The sequence below is a fragment of the Prosopis cineraria genome, unplaced genomic scaffold (genome assembly GCF_029017545.1).
Source record: "Prosopis cineraria cultivar Desert tree isolate PC_DT_omini unplaced genomic scaffold, ASM2901754v1 PC33, whole genome shotgun sequence".
Lineage (NCBI taxonomy): Eukaryota > Viridiplantae > Streptophyta > Magnoliopsida > Fabales > Fabaceae > Prosopis > Prosopis cineraria.
The window spans coordinates 20,812-28,104 of NW_026555364.1; positions in this window are offsets into that span (position 1 = coordinate 20,812).

Below are 7,293 nucleotides of genomic sequence, written 5' to 3' on the forward strand. Positions count from 1 at the left end.
ATGTGATGAAAAAAAAGATGAAGTTCAAGAATTAGTTTGATTGAAAGGGAGGAAGTATTTAGCTTGCAAACATAGAAGGGATCCCCTCCCCTCCCCTCCAAATCGGAGGAATTAGGAGGAGAGGGGTATAATTTTGTTAGACAATAACTAATATATCCTTTATTTAATTGTTACTCTTTATTTTTTTAACCAAATTTAGCAATGAGATATTTTTAATAATATATTTAATAATAATAATTATTATTCTATATATTTAAATGTTAAAAACATTTATTACTATATTTTATTAAAAAATAATTTTAATAATATAAGGATAAATTTGTTTCTATATTATTATTATTATTTTTCTTCTCTTCTAAATTAAATAAGATAATATTAAAATTTTTTCCTTTCCTTTGTCAAAATTCCTCCTCTTTTTCTTCTGTCACTTTTATTAAAATCACTCCTCTTAAAAGCAAAGAGGCCATAAGTTAAAAGCGTTGGGGTAACTTATGGATTCAAGTGGGTAAAAAATAATTGTGATGCGGGATCGCGACCATGGATCATGCAATGTTGTCGGCATTTAACCAATAAATGGCTGGTACAAAAAAAAAAAAAAAACAATAATTGAGATATTTGTGCACCTCGCAATTGTTAGTCTTGTGTGCTTTTAAATTTTGACAAAAAATAAAATATTAAGATTTTTAAAAAAATAATTTTAAATCTTTCACTTTATTCAAATCTTATTATAAATTTTTATATATTTTTTAATATTTTATGTCTTTATATTTTTATTTTTTAATATTTTAAATTTTTATAATATTGTTTATGAGAGATTTAGAGTACTAAAAAATAAAAATATTAAGACTTAAAATATTACAAAAAAATATAAAAATTCATGATAAAATTTAAATAAAATATAAAAATTTAAAATAATATATATTTTTTATCTTTGTAGATTATTTAAAGCAAAGATATTTTCAAAGCTATCACCACCTCCACCAACTTCTTTATCATTGTCATCATGTCCTCTTATCCAAACGGACCCAATTAGGTGGCCCTCTGTCATTTCTTCTCTCACCTTTTTTTAAATAAAAGAATTATTTTCTCACTTTTATTTGCTCACTCCCTCTCACTCCAAAGACCATTCCAACTTCATGATACGCTGTTCTTTTTTTGTAAATTTCTGTTCTCTCCCTCCACTTTTGTTCCCACCCGGAGCGTAACAAATAAATCTATTGATAATTTCTTCTTCTCGTTATAATATAAGTTATTTTTTAAAAGCACATTTTAATTTAAAATAAAAAATATTAAATAAATTTTATATTTTTTCTATTTATATCTTTACTTTTGTTATTCCTTATCTTTAAATGCTCTATATTTAAATACTATACATGTAATATTCTAAATTCTTGATACAAAATGTTAATTGTTAATTAAAAGTAAATTAATAAATTTGTAGATTAATTATGTAATTATGAATTTGGATGGTGAATTAATATTTTGGATTGTTGGACTAATATGTGATTAGGATTGGAAGAAAGTAGAGCTGGCCAGGATCATGTGGATGAGTTAAAGTGAGAAAAATTTCAGTTAAAGAGCTAGCTAGGATCATGTGGATGAGTCAAAGAGTTGTTCATGTGCCAAGCTTTACTAAAGATATAAGATCATTTCAGTTAACTTTTTAATTTCATTTCAATCCTCCACATATGTAGTGAAATTTTAAAATTTGAGAATTTTTGATTGAAATTAAGTTGGATCAAAGGGTTCTCATTGAAATTTTCCCTTCTTTAAAACCATAATACATATAGAAGATATTTGTGTCATTTACCCTTTTTTTTTCCTTCAAATTTTTTGTTTAAATAAATTTTTATTCATACCAAATATAAAAATTTTCTCAGTGCACCGCATCTCATAGAGCAAAATTTTGATTTAAAGGATAGGGATAAGCTCATGAAGAGAGGAGGGAAAAAAAAGGAAAAGAATAACAGGGAGAGAGAGACAAGAGTTGCTATGCTAGGGCAAACAAGTTTGGACACTTAGGGGATAGCTCTGACCTTTTGTCTATCAAGTAAGCTTAGTACTTTCCTACTCTTCTATTCTACCCTATTTTTTTTTGATTTGGGGTTTAGAAAGATTGAATTGTAAGATTTTGAAAGGTTGATTTTTGGCCCAATAGCCGTTAAAGAGTTATTGAAAGTTAAATTAAAAATTTATAATTAATTTGGTGGTTAATGATTTAGCTTTAAAGCTTTAGGCTCAATTCTAGCCTTAATTGTGAGGTTTTAAGCGTGAGAATCTTATATTGATAATAAGGAGGTTGGTAGGATTTATAAAAAGTTTGTAGAAGTTGATTAAGACTTAAGAATTGTCTAAGGAAAGAGATTAGAAGTTTAAGTTAGTTTAATTGTATTAATAAGTACTTGTGCCTAATTTGAAATAGGCATATAATGTTTAGTCTTTGTAGATCATTGTGGCTCAAGTGTTTATTGAGTGATTCAAAGTGAAAGGAACAAAAGTACTATGAGTAACTTTTTTTGATAATAGAAAGGTTGAGGTAACTGAATAATTCATGTTATTTATTGATTTGTTTAAATGTTTACAATTTGTTCTTTTATAAATACGATATTACATGTTTTGATTTATAAAGTATATGATTTTGAAATTATAAGTGATAAAAAAATTTTTGGATTATAATATATATATTATTGATACTGTTTTAAAATTAATTGTAACAGAATATGAATGTGAATAAATGTGTGAACTGCATTATATATGTGCAAAAGTCATGGTTATGATAGATGGTGAGAATTCACCCTGGGTGATATAATATTTTAAATCTATATGATAGGGCTGGTACTATAGGGCATTCGGTGTAACATGTGATAGATTATTACTATGGGATATTTGGGCAATTATGACATGTTTATGAACTCTTTAGTATTCAAAAGGGTGTGGTGTTAGAGTATACAAAACCCTAATTATGTGTAATAGGAAGAATTCATAGTTTGAAAGTGAGATAAAAACACTTTGGCCATATAGTTCTTCTATGGAAGATGAGCTCGAATAAGTTTATAAGGAAATTGGTCTAATAAGTAGCCTCTAGATTCAATCAGAGATAAATGCAGAGGTTCAGATAGATAATATGGTCATGCATGTGATATTAATTATATAAATATGTGTATATTATGGAATGTGATTGATCATAGTATTTTATATACTTCTTTATGGTTTTACTTGTTAATAGATAGTTTTAGATTATTTTAATTACTAAAACTCTGTCTCACCTCATGATTGTTATGTTACAACTTCAGATACTGATAAGAGCAAGGGGAAAGAATTGGTTCAAGAGTAGCAAAACTACTCTTGTATGGCTCTATTTTAGTATGCGTAATGAATGTATATAGATTAGTTCTTTATAAATTTTTATAGAAATGCATAACACTTTTGGGTTGCACTTGTATGATTTTGTGGTATAGTGTGGTGTGCATCTTAGCCCTAAAATATGTGATAAAGTGGTTAATGTGATAGGAGGGCTGAGATATTATTATAAGTGCAAATATATATGTTTTCTATGATGTTTGAGATTTGGCCAATATATGATTTTTGTATTTAAATATGTAAAGTAGCCTTGTATTGTGATTTAGGGTGTTTCAGTGGCTAAATTGTGTTGTAAATTCATGATTGATGATGCAATTATTCTATCAGGTGAATATTATCTTATTGGATGTAAATGAGGCCTTGTGTGAGGCTAATAACATAAATTTGTGATTTGAGACTCTCAGATGTGGTAAATTGACATAAAGTGGTCATTTTATATACACGTATCTAATTTTCAAATGAAATATCTGATAAAAGTGAAACTTATGCCATTAATTAGATTATAAAATAAGTTACATGCGGGGATTTGAATCACTCTAACCGAAATTCGTATGTGAAAATGACAGACATCAAAAATTCATTCTAGACGAGCATATATAGTGGCATATGTGTCCTGATAGGCAAAATAATGTTTTTGCCCTTATTTTTTTTAATGTGTTGTGATTATGCATTCTTGATAGCTTCCATTGTGCATAATTACATATTTTAAGTTTAAACATGTTTTTGAAGGAATTTGAGATCCCAAACATTTTCAAAATATTATTTTTATATCATTTTGCTCTTATATTGTTAAGGTAAGTGTGAGAGTTTAAGGACTCTCAGTTACTTTTATTTTGAGAATGTTGTTACAGTTTGATAATATCACGGCGGACATTACAATACACATGTCATGTTACTAGGAAAACCTAAAGGCATAAATGGAAAGATGTTTTTAGGAAAATAAGGCTTCAATTGACATTTTTTTGTAAATCATGAATCAATTAATAATGACAAATATTGTAGCATGGAAGGAGTAAATGATAAAATAGTAATCACTCCATTCTAAGTTCTAAGATTACGTTGGGTGAAATTTGTGATCCCAAAATATAAGATAGTTTGAAAAAAATAAAATTTTATTAATAATATTTTTCTAATATTACCCTTCAAATGGGGAGAGAATTGAAATGATTGTAAATTTAAAGTTATATTAAATGAACAGTATTTTTTAAAAAATAAGTTTGTAAAGTGTCATTATTGAACTTTATTAATATAAAATCCATGGAAAGACAAGTAAGATTACCCTTAGTAATCCTCCTTAATCTCCAAACATCCTAGTAATTAACAAGTTTATCAAATTTTCACAAATGGGATCTCAAGTTTTTAACAATTTAAAACGTCCCAAAAAAATTTTACAAATGAATATCAGAGTTCATTTTATATGCGGAAGCATGAGATCACAAAAAGAATTAGTGCATTTGCTTAAAATTAAAAAACATTGAAACAATGCAGGAAATAAGGCATGCGTCGTGGCTCGTCACAACTGCGCCGCGGCTTGAGCACCATATGTCGTGGCACATTGCACGCTTTTTAATAGCAATTAAGGTGACTTCTAAAACATCCCATTTCTCCATCCAATATCTGATTGACGTAATCTAGGTGTCTATAGAGAGTTTTCTCTTGGCTCTAACTATTAGCTTTGGTTTTACAATCAAATTATTTCTCAGTAAAAAGTTGAATACTCATTTTAAAATTCCCTCCCTTTTACCATTTTCACATAACTTGAGTGCCCAAAACTCGTACCAAAGGCCCAAAGCTATAGATACCATTCAGACCATACTTAATAGACTAATTTAGACATGTGTAATGCACCACATTACTAACAATACTTATGAAACAAGTTTTCATTACACATCCTCTTAATCTCAAAAACAAAAAGAGGAGTTCTAATCTCATAATTCATCAACGAAATTCATATGTCATAAATGACTTTTACTTGTACTAGTATTTTGGCTCTGCTATAGATCTCACAATCCATACACATACACCCTAAAGCTCAAAATACATTATATAAAAATAGGCTTAGGCTCAGGTGGCCCTCCAAGCCCTGTTATCTTTTTTTTTTTTCACAATCTATGTAAAAATGATGTATAGAGAAAAAACCTAAGGTTTAAACTTCTCTATTTATTGATCTCTTGAGTTTTACTCTCTCAGCCTTCTTTGTTTGATCGAAAGTCTCACTCTTTTAGCTTGAAGATTGAAGATTTCATAGTCATTTATCTGCTCTCCTGTCAACCGTCACTTATCTCTACCTCAATTGACATCTTTGCTCTCATGTTAGTTTTCAGTCATCCCTTCCTCATGTCTAATCTTTGCCTCACTCAGAGTCACTCAGCTCTCCCTCCCACATCTACTTGCCTTGTTGCCCCTCACATTTATCGCATCTACTCTCCCTCACACCTCTCACAATTTGCTTTCCACTCGCAGCTATTGTCTTGCCATAGGTGCTAGGTGGCGAATGGCGATACTTTAATCTTTTCTTGTTTTAAATGAGTACTTTGATTCTCACCAAGTTTAACCAAATTAATTATTTTTTTAGCCAACTAGAATAACTACCTTGATTTATTTTATGTTTAATTTTAAAATATTCTAATTAAATTATAATACTACTTTTTTTTATTTTTTTTGTAATCAGGCTAACAGGTCTGCCTCTGAGCCATTTACATAAAAGTTGGGCCTTAAGATTTAGGGTAATTTTGGAAAATTGGGCTTTAGGGCTTGAGCCCCTAAAGGTCGAACCCACCTGTATCCCAACTCTAGACTTCAAGGGGCTCAACACTCCTGAAAAAAGATTTTAAGGGTACTCAGTGCTCTTGGAAAAAGAGTTCAGGGAAAAATTACATAAAAAGAAATGATCAAAGTCTTATATGTCACTGTGTGTGGGTCCTACGTACATGTCACGTTAGCATGTAACGATAGAATTAACGGTTCATTAATAGAAAGGATTTTATGCTCTTTGAAAAAATAGTTTAAGGGTAAAATTATCCTATTCAAGAGTATAGGGTACCCAACACTCCTAAAAAATAAATATGAGAGCAAAATTAAACCTTAACACTATATTATAAAAATGAGAATATGATTCTGTTAATTGCATTATATGTGTGAAAGGTCATGATTATGATAATGAGGGTAGGAGTTCACCTTAGGCAGAGTAATGTGAAAAATCCATGTGTCTATTTAGGTGAAATTGACCTTTTTGTCCCTATTTTCTTATGTAACATAATTTTACATTCCTATTTGCTTCAGTTGTGCATAAATATCTATGATTTTGAGTTTAAACATATCTTTTAAAAAATTTTAGGATCTCAAACATTTTTAAAGATTTACTTTCTATATTTTAACCTTTATTGATTATGGTAAGTATAGGAGTTTAATGACTCCTAATTACTTATTTGTATTGATTTGTAGTGATTAATCAGTAATGTCAAGGAAGACATTACAGGGTGACGATGATATTCTTTATTAGAGGCCTTCCTCTAATGATAATTTCTCCATTAAATCTACTTATGAGCTATTAGGATTCAAAAGGACCAAAATCATTATGATATCTGATCTAAGATGTGGAAGTAGCCTACATATGAAAAAAAATTAAATTTTTCTTTTGAAAAACAGCTTAGGATAAGCTCCAAGCCAATTACACACATACTAATGGAAATAGCCCCAACAATATATTTTCCCTCTTGGTTATGTGTTAACTCCCCTGTCTCTTCTATTCATATCTTACAAGACTGTAAGGAAGCTCATGATCTTTGGGGAAAAAAATTAGTAGCAACAACCTAAGACTCCAATCTAAAATCAACCATTTGAGCACAAGAGATATTAGATATGAAGCTAAATGGAGCTATTTTAAACCTGGATGGTTTGGATTCAATATTGATAATCCAATCAACATCAATG